Below are 15,262 nucleotides of genomic sequence, written 5' to 3'. Positions count from 1 at the left end.
AGTCGCAATCAAATCGATCGCAGCCGCGTAATGATTCATCTTTTCAGAGATCTTCGTTGGGGTACAATCAATGTGCTTATTGTAGACAGGAGGGACACATTAAATTCAATTGTCCTGCTTTAAATGACCGTAGTGGTGGTAATTCGTCTAGAGGAGGTCGTGGTGGTTCACAGAACGCATCACGTGGTAGAGGTCGTGGTGCTCAGAACGACTGTTCTGATAACTCGTCAAATTCTAATAATTGTTTCGACCAACGTGGATCATCGCAAGGACGATCTGCGCAGTACAATGTAGACGATTATTACGTCGATCAGGGAACTGACGATAGTAATTACTAGGACAGCCAAAGACAAGGAGAGGGAGTGGTATCAGTTCCGGTTGATCAGAGAGGGCCTTACGTCGCAGTTGCTACATCGGGCGTCGTTGAGCCTTTTCTGTTGGACACTGGTGCAGCGAAAAGTTCTATCATGCATTCGAAACTCCCTGGCGCACCTTTGTCTGGCTTAACAAATGTATCCGTTGGATTCTCTGGCGCCCCCGTTAGCAATCCAGTTTCGCGCCCTTTGCCCCTTAAAATTGGGCCTCGTGAGCTCGAAGCTCCGTTGATTTTAACCACTGGTTGTGGTGAAAATCTTTTGGGTCTGGATTTGCTTAAAGGCTTGTATGCGACTTTGTATTGTTCTCCTGCGGGTGTAAAGCTTACGTTCGGAGAGAAAGTAGTCTCTCCCATGTATTTGTCCCTCGATAAGCTTCCACCGGAATTGGATTCTCTTCCTGCATCTTTGTGGGCGACGGGTCCAAACGACGTGGGCCTACTTGATATCTCCCCTTATGTTGTTCAGTTGAAATCGAATGTGCGATTGCCACGTATTCCCCAATATCGTATCTCCCTGGATGGTGAACGAGCTTTGTTAGCGATCATCTATGATTTGATCGAGAAAGATGTCATTGAAGAAACTCGGGGAAACGTGTGCAATAGTCCTGTACTGCCCATTCTTAAACGTACTGATCCTACCAAACCGCCTGTTTATCGTTTTGTTATTGATTTACGGGAGGTGAATAAAATTGTGGTTCCTCAATTCCCTGTTGTGCCTGACATTACGGCGCTACTGACTCTGATTCCAGCTACGGCTTCATGGTTTTCGGTGATTGATTTGAAAAATGCGTTTTTCAGCATCCCGATTGCCGAAGAGAGCAGGGACCTTTTCGGTTTCTCTCTTGGTGGACGTAGCTTCCGGTTCAAACGCGCTCCTCAGGGCTACTGTGAAAGTCCATCGATTTACAGTCAAGCTTTGAAGGGTCAACTAGATGCGTTTAGGTTGCCGGTTGGTGCGGCTTTAATCCAATACGTCGACGACTTATTGGTGGCTGCTGATACTCAGGACATTTGCAAAATTGCTACAGTGTCGTTGCTGCAACATCTCTGTGAGTTAAATCACAAGGTGTCACCTTCTAAACTCCAATATTGTTGTCAAGAAGTAACCTATCTAGGTCACTTATTGTCAAAGGAGGGAAGGAGATTGACCCCAGAGAGAATTGCAGCGATTGCGCGCATGGCTGTGCCACAAACCCAAAGAGATGTGCGTGCCTTTCTAGGTATCACATCGTACTGCAGGCAGTGGATTCCTAATTTTTCATTGCTAGCGAAACCATTGGTGGCTCTTACGTGCAAGGATGTTTCGACTCCTTTACCATGGACGGAAGAATGTCAGAAAAGTTTTTCTGAATTACGTGATTCATTGTGTTCGGCCCCTGTGTTAGGTACCCCTGATTACAGCAAGCCGTTCACGTTATATGTTCACGAGAGGGAAGGTTGTGCTTTAAGCGTCTTAACGCAACCTTTTGGTGGTAAGCAACGTCCATGTGCATATTTTTCCTCGACCTTAGACCCAGTAGCTAGAGCATTGCCGAGTTGTTTGAGAGCAACTGCGGCAGCTGCGGTCTCCATCCGACAATCAGCAGGATTGGTCATGGATAATATGCTTACGGTGATGGTTCCGCATGCAGTCGATACTCTTTTGAACCGTACGAAAACTCAGCACTTGACGAGTGCGAGGTTATCTGGGTACGAATTGACGCTCTTGGCAAGCCACATTCAGATAAAACGTTGTAATGTCCTAAATCCGGCAACTTTGTTACCAATTAGTGCAGAGTCAGATGCAGTAACAGAACATGACTGTTACTTGCGGACAGAGGAGGAAACAAAAGGTCGTGTGGACCTTAAAAACACCCCATTGGAAGACCCGGATGGCACCCTGTATGTGGATGGGTCATGTTTTAAATTGCCGAATGGTGATGTGACTACTGCTTATGCTGTGGTGACATTGAATACTGTTGTTGAGACTGCGAGATTGAGTCAGAATTCTGCCCAAGCTGCAGAGCTGATCGCTCTTACTAGAGCATGTGTATTAGCAAAAGGTAAACGTGTGAATGTGTACACCGATAGTCAGTATGCTTTCGGTGTAGCGCATAGTTTCGGACGATTGTGGCGAGAACGTGGTTTCTTGACGTCACATGGCACGAAAATACAGCATGGCCAGCTTGTGAACGATCTTTTGGATGCATTGACTTTGCCTGCTCAAGTTGCAATTGTTAAATGTAGTGCGCATCGTAAGGTGACGGATGATGTTGGTCGTGGTAATGCGTTTGCAGATGAGATTGCTAAGGAGACTGCCCGGAACCTTAGCACTCGAATGTATGTGACGAATTCGGTTAGGTGGCCTACAGAATCAAGTATGTGTGAGAATACTATAGAGAGTGTGAAAGCAATTCAGAACGAGGCCACCGACACTGAAAAGATGAAGTGGAAAGAAAGTACGGGAAGGTTGGATGTGAATGGTTGCTGGATTGATTTGTCAGATCAGAAAAGATGGATGTTGCCTGATGCGTATGTACTGGCCGTTGTGCAAATGGCACATGGGTTAGCACATATTAGCGCGAAAGGTATTTGCAAGTTGTTGGCTGATGTGTGGAAGAATGATGGAATTACTAAGTGTGCTGAACGTTTGGTGAAGAATTGTATGGTGTGTATAATGTACAATCCTGGCAAAGGAACCCCAACTCCCCCTGGCAGTTTTGCTCCTCCTTTGTATCCCTTTGAGGTGATCCAATTGGACTTCATCCATATGGAGCGATGCAATAACCTGAAATACGTTTTGGTTGTGGTTTGCGCATTCTCCCGATGGATCGAGGCCTATCCCCTCAAAGATAATACTGCTTTGTCTACTGCGAAAATCCTACTGAAGGAATACTTTCCTCGGTATGGAATGCCTAGAGTCGTGTGGTCAGATAACGGAAGTGAGTTTGTTGGAAGTGTGATGAAGAGTGTGTGTAAGGGCCTTGGAATTAGTCAAAAATTCCACAGCGCCAATCATCCCCAGTCAGCTGGATTGGTTGAAGGGTACAATGGCACCCTTAAACTAAAATTAGCGAAGATCCAGGCTACGACTGGACTTTCGTGGCCTGACGCTTTGCCTCTAGCATTACTGTCAACTAGGGCGACTGTACACTCCCGAATAGGGCTTAGTCCCTATGAAATAGTGTTCGGCCGTCCTGCGAATGTATGGGGGGTTCCTAGGCCAGGTATATTCGTTGATCTTGAGTACCCGATGTTGATTGACTACTTACATGACTTGACTGCTAAACTGAGGTTAATTCATCAACAGGTTTACGACGCCTTGCCGACGCAGACGGAGGGTCCAGGCCACCAGCTCCAGCCTGGTGATTGGGTTGTCACCCGAAATTTTTCGCGCAAGAAGAATCTGGACCCCCGCTTTGTTGGACCTCACCAGGTGCTTTTGGCCACGAGGACTGCCGTTCGTCTTGAGGGACGGAAGAACTGGGTACATGCTACCCATTGTAAGCGAGTCCCTATTCCTTTGCCGGCAGACCCGTGGGTGAGGAAAGGCATTGCGTCAACAGAAGCAGCGACATTGCCGGCGTTTGTACCTTTCAGTGACGCACAACTTGTTGGTGAACACTCAGCGCAGCAGAAAGCCATTGTTGGAACATTGTCAGCAAAAGACTCAAGACCAAATCAACGAACTGATCAGCAGGACGCTGTCTCTTCGACAGATCCTTTGTTTGACGAGCAGACACGTCCTGGGAAACATCGATATTCTTTGCGTTCTCATACTAAGGACAAATAAATTTTTTTCTTGCTTTGCTGAAATTGATAACTGTAATATCTTCGTTTCCCCTGATCAACTTTGAACATTCGTATCATTGAAAATTGTTTTGTACATATATCAAGATTTTTTTCTTGTATCTTTTTCCTTCCACAGCTGAATTATTGTGCTAAATAAATACATATTGTGTATTGAGGGCCGTAGGGCCGCGCGCGTACTTCCTTCTGGACAGTAGGTCTTGACGCTAGGTTAAAGGCCGTCGGTTCCTAGGAACTCCTGGGAATTGACTATTGCTGCACAGAACGAAGTGCGTCAAGAAACGTTGCGGACGGTCATAGGGAAATGGCATTTTCAAAGCTGAACGATTTGGAAGGAACGCAGGCGTATAGAGTCAAACTGCAGAAACTTAGTCGTACTAAATGTTTTGTATTCCAATTGTTTGTATTGTTTTTAACTGCTTCCGCATTTTTGGCGGGTGGGGTGTATTACACTATGTCTTACTTCTTACTTCCTACCCCTACTCCTACTCCTTACCCTAACATTACTTCTACTGCTTCTCCTCATTCCTTTCATATGTTACCAGAACACGAACAGGCTAGACGTGTAGAATTCCGCAACAATTCCTTTATCCAGCTCCTCCATCAGCATCAGTTAGTGGTTAACACTACTAATTGTTGGGTGTGTGGGTTGATGCCACATACTACGGGTAAGGGAATTCCATATCTGGTGTTACCGTATAGTTCCCAAGGGTCAGCTCGAGCATACCAAACAATGCTTCGAAGCGCACTAGGTTTCCACCCCTCTCCAGAACGTTCCCCCAAACCGGGTCCTACCTCATGGCAGTGGGTGGTATCGATGATAATACAGGATTTGGAAGATGAGATCCATGATGCTTATCTCATCCCTAAGGCAGAGGTACAAGCCTATAGGGCACCGAATAGAGGGGAATATAGTACGTTCACTAATGAAAAGCAGCTTAAAAGCTCGTCTCCAATATGGGTCGTACCCCACACTGGTAATCTTTGTCTTGTGGGTCGTGGCTCGCAAGCCTCACTTGGAGTAAGTGCTTGCACTGAAAGTTACGTTCTGTCAATGTCCCCGATCCCTGTGCTTCTGGCTGCCAAGGGTACGTACTTCATCTGTCATGATCGTGCATACACATGGTTGCCCGCAGACTTCATGGGCTCATGTTTTGTTGCAAATCTGTTGCCTCCGACGTTCACTGTAGATGCCGATTACCACAAGACTAGAGTTGTACGAGGCGTAATTAGTGAAGAGGATACTGCCGGTCAAGAGGCAGGAGACTTTTTCAAGGGTTTCCTCCCGTTTTGGGGACCTATGGTTAATAGTAGGAACCTGAGACATTTGACTCGAGTGGTAGAATCGACAGCTAACATTACTGCCAGTGCCCTTGGTAATATCACCACAGAACTTCAGGCGGAGAGACTTATGACATTACAAAACCGTATGGTTTTAGATGTTGTCTTAGCAGATCGCGGTGGGGTATGTAAAGTGATCCATTCGAGCTGTTGCATTTTCATTCCAGATAATGCTCCTACTGTCTATCAAGCCATCTCGAAGTTGCACAAGATCTCCGAATCCATACACGTGGATGTAGGGGATTGGACGCTACTTGGTTGGTTTTGGGGCCTGGTGTCGACTTGGGGTTGGAAGATTCTGACGATCATCGGGGTTGTGGTAGTGTTCCTGTTCACGTGTTGCCTTTGTGTGCAGTGTGGTCCTGCCTTATGTGGCCTCTGTGCTACAACGTGTATGAGACAACCATCTGTTACCAAGGGGACTCGGTTGGACAGAGCTATGCTACAACGACATCTTGATGGTCTGATGAATATCGAGTATGATTCCGACTAGTGCTTGCCTACATGAGGGCAAAAGGAGCGTCTGAGGTTCCGTGACAATTGTAAGTGGTGTTTTCGACTCACACGAATATGGTCGAGTCTAGTATCTATGAACCGCAAATGACGAGTTTAGCAAGTGTGCGCAGTTTCGCTGTGCTAACTTAAACCGTTCGTTTGTTATGTGGGTTTGTCATCTGTACCCACGGGTTCCATCTTAGATACGGCATCCATTTTGTCTCTTGCCCTCAAGTAGCCAGCGAACGGACGCTGTCCGCTTCGCGACCCTGGGACTCCCAAGATATTTGCGAAAGACACATGTTCTTTGAAAGTGTCTTTATGACGAGGGGGATGCTACTGTAAGGCAGATGGCGCCGCTCGAGGCTCATCTTGCCGCACGGGCTTATTGTCTCAGCCGTGCATCTCATTAGGCACGTCCCTTTGATGCCTGTATCTCGTGCTTCTCGACACTTCCCTTTTACACCCTTTCCGATCTCCCCACTGTCTCCGTCTTCCTCTGCACCTGTCTTCGTTCCTGTTTCGATCTACTTTACTGCTGATTGGAATTTGCTAATGGTGGGAAGATGGGTTTTTACAGTTGGGAGCCGCCAAATGTTTCCGCACTTATGTTCCGGATCTTGTGTGTTTCAAAGTGATCTAAGCGACCCCTCTGAGAGCGACTTGTGGGAACCAGGTTGTAAACTATTGTGTATCATGTTATCCTATGGGTAGAAACTGTATAAAAGGAGCGATCCACAAATACAATTTGAAGCAGTCTCCCCGAACTACACTCGATGTACTTCCTGTGACTTCTGTGTTCCCTGCAGTAAATAAACCTTGACTCTTTGACGCCGAAGGAAGTGTCCCGTGTCTCTGTGACTTGTACGCCGGAGCAGGTTACCCACGAAGGTTTCAGGTGTTGTGCCCTGGCACCGCTGGGTCCAAAGAACCCAGTCCTTCAAGACTTACGCTGACCAAGGTATGTCTACCGCTACTCCAGTTCCGGTTCCTTTGGTTAATTCTCTTCTATCTTTATCGGTTTGCACACTCACCCGAGGTTCACTTTTACCCGCTTCACGTCACCCACTGCCCCCGTAATCATGTCTATTCCTCCCGTCGATTGCATTGCACTTCTGCTTAGTGAGACACTGGGTTTCACCAGGACCCGCCCACCCGGCCACCTCGCGCTTCACTCATTGCCCTCACATCCATTCATATCTCCCCGTTGATTGCGTTTTTTCACTTAGTGCTACGCATGATTGCACTTGAGCATGCCCAACTAGCCTATCCCCCCCGTTGATTGCGGTTTTTCACTTAGCGCTACACATGATTGTACTTGAGCATGCCCAACCAACCAACTAGCGCTTGACCCACTTTACTTATGATCCTGCGGACGAGTTTGATCACACCAAGTCCGTTTCCAGTGCCTGAGCACCCATCTACCTCACGCTTTTCCCACTTTACCTGCGATACAAGAGACGATCTGTGATCTCTCCATGTCCATTTCGTCACATCACTCCTCTCTTGTAGGAATTGCCAATTGATGCTTACCTACGGCTCGCTCCCCCCTGTAGCCACCGCCTCAATTACACACCCGCACCCCTGTGATTGGGGTTTTGGACAGTTGTCACATTCCCACAATTCGTTCTCCTCTTCATCCTCACCTACCCCCGAGCACTTGCCCCACTCATTCATAAACGGCCTCATACTTTTCACGCTGTGACTCAAGCCACTCGGTGACTCACATACGCCCACATAATAGTTACGTTATCTAGTGTAGGCCCTCCCGTGGCCTAGTTCGCCCTTTCTCTATCTCTCGGCCCCTGATTAATACCCTTCCCTTGCCCCCCTCTTACAGCACTGCACCCAACCCAAGTCCTGATGAGGATCCTGATTTAAAAGGGATCGAAACGCCGTCGACCGTCCAGCGCGAACATAGGCGCTCCAGACTAAATGGTTCCAGAAACAATACCTGCATAATCATATTGAAGTCAATATTTCAAACAAATGTGGAACCATATTGTGTTTTTTACTCACAGTATATATTGATCACCAGTCACTTTTCGCCGCCGTCGCTGATGATTGTCACTTGTGTCGCTACCGTGCCTCTCACTCACTCGCACAGAGCACCAAGTACAATTTGGGTTACCCTCAATTGTGTTACATTGCTCCTTACAGTGCTGTAATAACTGCAAAATTATCCTGCTTATTGTTTTCTTCCCTTTTTCGTACTCCTATATTAAATATGATGCTACAAGCACATATGTGAAAAACCAAAAAGAGTCTCCTTATCTCCTTGTGATAATGTTTTATACATATCTTAACTAACTGTCTCTAAATCATACCAGTTGGGATACCATATGTTACTTACATACTCTCTACCCCAATCCCAACGCGGTTGAAGGGTTTACTCCTGTTGTTTGTACATGATTATTGCATCAGCAGCTGGCCCAGTGGAAGTTAAATCTTGTAGTAAGGAGCCAACTCCCTCTATTTCCATCCTGCCATCTCAACTGCATTTGTCTGAGTTGTCTGCGGCCCGAGAGCACTCCTTTCATCCCGAAGTAGGGCCTTCTCATCTGAGCCTGCAAACCATGCCACAATCTCCTAAAGTTTCCCAGCTCCTATACCCTGGTAGACTGAGCAGGCAGCGACGGGGGTGGGAACCAGCCAAGAGGCTTTTTCCTTGAATTCCTTTTATCCAAGATGCATCTGTGGGTTCCTCCTCATATTGTTTGTGGAGACTTCAATGTGACACTGTGTCCTAAAAAGTATACAGCATCCCAGCGTGTGCCCTCTGACCAGCTTTCTGATGACCCAGCTCAAAGGCCAAGTATTGGCTCCGGGAAGTGGGGGGGTTGTCCATCAGTTACTCTCCTCATACCCTCTGGTCAATCTCTGGCAGTCCAAGCATCCTAGGGATCCAGGGTTTGCGTTTTCTTCTGTGCCCCATAAACTAAGGCAAGGCTTGACATGTTCCTGTTGAGTAGAACTTTGGTTTCCTCTTCAAGTATTACACACAACCCAAGGGTTATGTCAAACAACAACTCTTTGTCATTGTCTATTTCACTTGGGGCGTATACTCAGGCATCAAGCCCTCGGAGGTGGACATTAGAACGTACGGAAGTGTTGGGAGATGGTTATGTCAGCTCTATGAATGCTCACTTAAGGGAAGTTCTTTAATTTAACATTGGATCAGCCCCACTCCTGGTGGTCTGGGACCTTGTGTTGTGGACAGACCCTTCAGTTTGCCTCCCGTCGACGGAAGAAGGCATTGACAAAGGAAATCGTGGCCCGACAGACTCTCAGCTCCCTAGAATCAGCCTTGGGTTATTGCCTTATGGTAAGGGATGGGCCTTGGGCCGACCGGCTCTAGAAGCAAGCTACTGTTCTTAGAGCCTCCCTTAGAAAACACATTTGGGAGAAAGCAGTTAAAAAGGGAAGGGCCCGGCAGATGACCTACTTTGAAAATAGTGAGGAAATGGGGCGAATCTTATCATTCAGGATAAGAGAGGGATCCAGTTTGAATGGCATTCAGTAGATCAGGGACAAGAATGGGTCTTTAGTTACAGATTCTTTCATAGTCTTTGAAGTTTTTTGTAGGTTCTATCAGGACCGGCTTTTCTTCCACCGAGGACATAGCTCGATTAAACCCGCAATATCTAGATGATATGGTAACCCTTACTCAGGGGTCTAAGTTGGAGGCCCCTATTACTCTTTTGGAGGTTAAAGATGCCATCAGTTCCCTGGCCAGTGGGAAGGCGTCTGGTCCTGATCAGAAACCTTTAGAGTCTATGCAACATTCTCACAGTATCTGGATTCGGTGTTGAGAGACTTGTTTAATTCTTTTGATCTGTTGGATAGGGTTCCTGAGTCTTGGAGGGAGACAAACATTATTATCTTTCCTAACAAGGGGAACATCGTACATTCTGAGGGTCATACTGCCCAATTAAGTAAATTAATGCCAACTCTAAGATCTGTACTTGTGTTGTCTCTATTCAGCTGTCTGTCATCAGAGTGGAACTGGTAGACCTGAACCAGCATGGTTTCACCCTTGGCCGGGACACATCGCATGTCAATACGGATATTATGGCTCTGGAGGTAGCCTCGGTTGGAGGTGGTCCAGTCGGTATGATGTTTGGACACAGAGAAGGCCTTTGATAGGGTATCCTGGCGCTTCCTTTGGGGGGGTCATGGAGACCGTAGGCTTAGGCTCAGTCTTTGTCCGTAGAGTCAGGTGTCTTTACTCTGACCTTAATGCAAGTATATGTAGCACGGGGAAACAATCCGATCCTATTTCCAGAATCTGCTGCACCAGGCAGCGGTGTCCTCTTTCCCCTCAGCTATTCGCTCTTTACATTGCACCATTTGTTCCATCTCTCAAACGGACAAAAGAAATACAATCACTGAGACTTTACCACTTTGAAGTTAAATCCTTGCATATGAAGAGGACATTGCCATCTTGACCCCAGCTATGATTAGCGGTCAAGGTGCAGTAGTGGTGGCAGCCCAATCTTTTGCAGAAGTCACCAGTTACAAGTTAAACTTTGATAAGACTCGTATCCTATCCAATGTGTCTTCTCTTGGCCATGATAAAAGGTGGATGCAGTACTTGATTTGTCTTAGGGTCATCTTAATGATCAATACTCTTGAGATCTTGAAAAACAACTATGGGAAGCTGTTTCAATATTTAGCGGAAGTGTTTCTCAAGTGGAACCGTTAGCATTTGGGGCTAACCATTTGCTGCAATCTTATCAAGATAATTATTCTCTCTCGGTTTCTTTATTCTTTCCTTTGTATCCCACTTTTAGTTCCTGTTTTTTTTTTTTTTTTACTAAAGTAGAGGCATTATGGCAGAAGTGCATTTAGTCTTATCAAAAGCCTCAGTGTAGGATCCAGTTTCTACAGCAGTCAAGGAAGAGGGTGGGGTCTCACTTCCGGTCCACAGGTTTTATTTTCTGGCGTTATTCTTTTCACGACTCCGGTTGGTATTAGGATGGGGGTAATGGTCATTGTGTTGCACGTTTAGTGAGTTTCTTCTGCAGGGCGACTCGATAGTCCCCAGTATGGGTACCATGGAGACAATATACTTCAAGTGAACCCGGTTTAAGACTTTGAGTCTTCCATTTTATTTATGGTTTATTCAAGAGCTCACATATTTGGGCTGTAACCCCAACTTTCCCAATTGTATTCAAGGTGGTTTTAGGAAGGCCTGAGGAAAGGTTAATCTCTTGACTTTAGGCCAGCTGTTTGAGGGCGTGTTTTTCTCCTCATTCAGTAATCTACAGCAACAGGTTTCCCTACTGTCAACAGTTTCTTTAGATGCTGCATTTTATCTTTAGACTTAAGGAAGAGGACTTGAGTTGTATGGACAACCCCTGCCACAACTTTATTAGGAAAGCTCCATTCATTGGAAATATTGGGGTTTTCTACAAGTCTATCTACTTGTCATCTCATAATCAGGTGAACGACCTGTTTCAGACGAGTGCAAGTAAGTGGACAACTTGGCTTTACATAGAAGTAATGTGCGGATCTTCGATTAAGCAATTTGGTATTTCATTCAGCTTCAAATGTATCTCGCACAAAGGTACATCATCATAAATGTATTAACGAGTGGTATTATACCCTGTATCGCCTCTTCACTATGAATCTACATCCGGAAGGTCATTTTTTTAGTTGTGGACTTGCGGGAGCCGACGCAGTTCATGTCTTTGCGTCTTGCTCAGTGTTATGCTTATTTTGGGAATTGGTCTTCGGCAAATTAGGTGGCATCTCTTAAGCTGGCGGTTGTAGCGGATTTACCAGCTATTCCTTCCTACTTATCTGGGCTCTACTTTTTTTTCAATAGTGTTAGCTAGACTGGTTCTGGCAAGATTTTGATTCTCTAGGGGGGCTCCAGATCCATGGATCTGGTGGCAGGAATTTTTTAATTCAAGTATGTTGGTGATGGTGTTAACTGAGAATGATCCTCAGAGGAAACGGGTCAGATCTGGAATCCTGGTGGGGCTGGTTGGCGGAGGCAGCTGCTCTTCAGGAATGGTCCACCTAGTTGTGTAGTCCCATTTGTTTCCCACAATTCTCTCCCGCACCAATTTTCTGCTAAGTATAATAAGATCTGGGTCTCATTTTTGGTCTTTAATCTTGCGAAACACGTATTATTAAGGCAATTGTGATGTTTGTCATGCTCTAATTGGACTGTTTGCTCCCTCCCCCATTGAGGTCACTTCTCTCCTTATTTGCCTGATAAGGTTTGTATATGTTTCCCTGCTTTTGGCACTTTTCTTTCTTCTGTTATTGAAGACTTAATAAAAATCATTCTTAAAAAAAAAGATCATATGATGTGCAATGTACCACAACAAGCTTTGCTCCCCAGGACCCACTTTAAAGGTCTTTATTAACGCTACGCTTTGTGATTGCTTGTACTGAGGAAGGCATGGACGCTGGCCCGGCTGGCGATCTTTTAATGGCCAAACTACATCCTGGCTGGACACACAGGCTTCTTTCTGTGCACAGGACCTGCTCCAAAATCAACATATTTATCTATATCTATCTATTTAACGATAGATAGATAGATAGATAGATAGATAGATAGATAGATAGATAGATCGATAGATAGATAGATAATCTCCCAGTGGGTTCACAACTAATAACTAATATGGAAAAAGAAAGATGCACAAAGGTAAAACTGGGTAAGAGTGAGAAAAAAAAATCCGGTCCTTTTCATGTAATGGGACTGTCGTTAGGGCAGATTTTCTTTTGTAATGGTGATGTGTTCTTTCCTTCGCTGCCCCCCACCTTACCCCTCTTCCACCTTCTCTCAGCCAATCATAGCTTTGTACAATCATAGAGTCAGGGCTTAGCAGTGACTTGGTTAGAGAGTGAAAAGATTGAGTGCAGGTGCAGTAGTGCGAGGGTAAGTACCACTCTGTAGGCAGCGAAGTGCTACAAAACACCATGCGCCTCTACTCCTCCATCTGCTGAATGGAAAACTACACTCTGTTGCATCTGTAATAATGCTGTGTGGAGGGTGCTGGCATCTGCCCCAAAAAATAAAAAAAGTTCTCAGAGCTCCTGATGGAGTGCATAGCATGTAGGATTGTATCATTGCCTTTTTCGGTATAGTCTAGGTTCCTGTTTTCATAATAAAACACAGACAAACATACACGGTTATAGATCACCCATCTTCATTCATTGACCAATTCAACAGTTATATTTTTCTTCCGTCCACCACAGCAGGCCAACAGCATGTTACAATGGGTCAGCACTCTTCAGCCATTGGCTCACTTGTCCTGTGAGCAACGGCATTTACCCGAATTACATGTGCACATCCGCCTAAAACAAAGTTTCACTACAGTGCAAGGGCTGGTCTGTTTGACCAGCTTAGCAATGCCTTTATTTTAGTGCTGTTTATTTTGCCATTTTTTGTAAAATACTAAAAAACGATTTCAAATCTGCCAAAGCCAGACCCACTGGCTTTTCCAGTGCCTTTTTTGCACAAGTAAAGTGCAAGGGCTGGCTAGTATTAGCATATTGGCAACTCCTTTATTTTAATACAGTCTATTTTTCCATTTTGACATATTTTTTTACAAAAAATAAAATTAAAAAACAATTTATACTTTGCCAGAGCGAGGCATGATGGGTTTGTCAATGCTTTTTTGTAGAGGTGCTGCGTGTGATATTTTGGTGCCTTTCCTCCTGTTTCCTTGGGCTACGTATGAGTGTCACACTCAGCCACTTATTAGGAAGCTGCTACATAGTGAAGTTTCTGGTCAAAAAGTAGTCATCCGTTGTAGGGCGAAGGTGTATTCCGATGGGTACAATGCACTCTATTCTAAGCGAAGAGACATTATTTTGTTACAGACATGTTTAATAAGTTAATGAGAACTCAGGTGAGAGTCCAAGTAAATGTTCTAGGGAAGCGAAACTGTTGGGTTGAGGTCACCTTGATTAATGAGGGTTGACAGCACGATGGGAGTACATGCCGAGTACAGATGCGTAGGGAACGTTCAAAATTTCACCCTCAACTTTGCATTAAGTTTACTCGTACGCAAACTTTTAATTTAAGGAACTGTTTTCTAAACACAAGTGCAAGTCAATTCTCTCGGTAAAAGTGTGTTTTCTGAAGGTTGTTTTCCTCCTGCAACCCCACTTTTAGTGAATATTTTTCTAAACATATGCCCTGCTGTTTTGCAACACAAGCTAAGTTTGGCTAAACCTCGTAACAGAAATGCTAATGTATTTGTTTATAAAAAAAAATAATAAAATACTTTGAAATAAAAATGCTTCAAACTTTAAATTCATAAAGACGACAAAGATTTTTAAAAAGAAATTCACAAAGTTGTGAGCAGAAACTTTTGCAAAGTCTCTCTCTGATCTCTAATTGCTCAGTAAAAGGACATTTTTTGACAGGGTCTTGTGGAAAGCGGAGTGAAGGGACATGCTGCTTCCAAGCTACTCACTTGGGTTTGCTGAACGGACGGGTACCGCCCCAGTTGGATCAGTCACGCTCAATGTCTACTGGAAAGAGATAACTTGCTTGGGGTTATGGGGAATGCTCAATCACTAGAGTTTTATTGGTTAGTGGGGTGCTGAATAATGATTGAAGATGGATATTTGAGTTCAAGTCATGAAGATCTAAAGAGAGGTTGGTGAGGATCTTGCAGAATACTGAGTGATGCTGGAGGATAGAGTTTCAGCCGTGACGTATGCAAAGAGATTTCTCGGTTCGAGTCATGTGGAATACTCACGGTAGATGGCTCACCGAGATGCGGTCATGATGCACGCAAACCGAGAAAGTTTGGTTAGAGGTTTGCTGAATATTGAGTGAAGATACATCATTGATTATGAGTGATGACGAAAGTCTACAATGACGTATTGATTAGACTAGCAGAATACTCACAGAACGTGGATTATGGAGTTTGAGTTATGAAGAAGATAAAGAAATGTTGGTTACGAGCAAGATGAATACGGAGTGAAGATGGATCATTAATTCCGAATTAAGTTGAACACAAAGAGATTGTTTGGTCTCAATTGTGTAGAATACGAAAGGTTAATAAATCGTAAAGATGGAGTGATCCTGAACGCAAAGAGATTGCTTGCTTCTAGTCGAGGAGAATGCCAACTAGTTTGTGGTGTACTAAAGTACAGCTGAGTCAAGAGATCATTGGATACAAATTATTGCAAGCGGTAGTGAAGATCAGTTGTTGGGTTGTCTTTGTGGTGAATAGAGGAAGGGATTAAACCAGTTTATCTTGAGAGATAAAGTATAAAATCAATGTT

The sequence above is a fragment of the Lissotriton vulgaris genome, chromosome 12 (genome assembly GCF_964263255.1).
Source record: "Lissotriton vulgaris chromosome 12, aLisVul1.2, whole genome shotgun sequence".
Lineage (NCBI taxonomy): Eukaryota > Metazoa > Chordata > Amphibia > Caudata > Salamandridae > Lissotriton > Lissotriton vulgaris.
The sequence above is the reverse complement of the archived record's forward strand: the minus strand, read 5'-3'. Positions refer to the sequence as shown.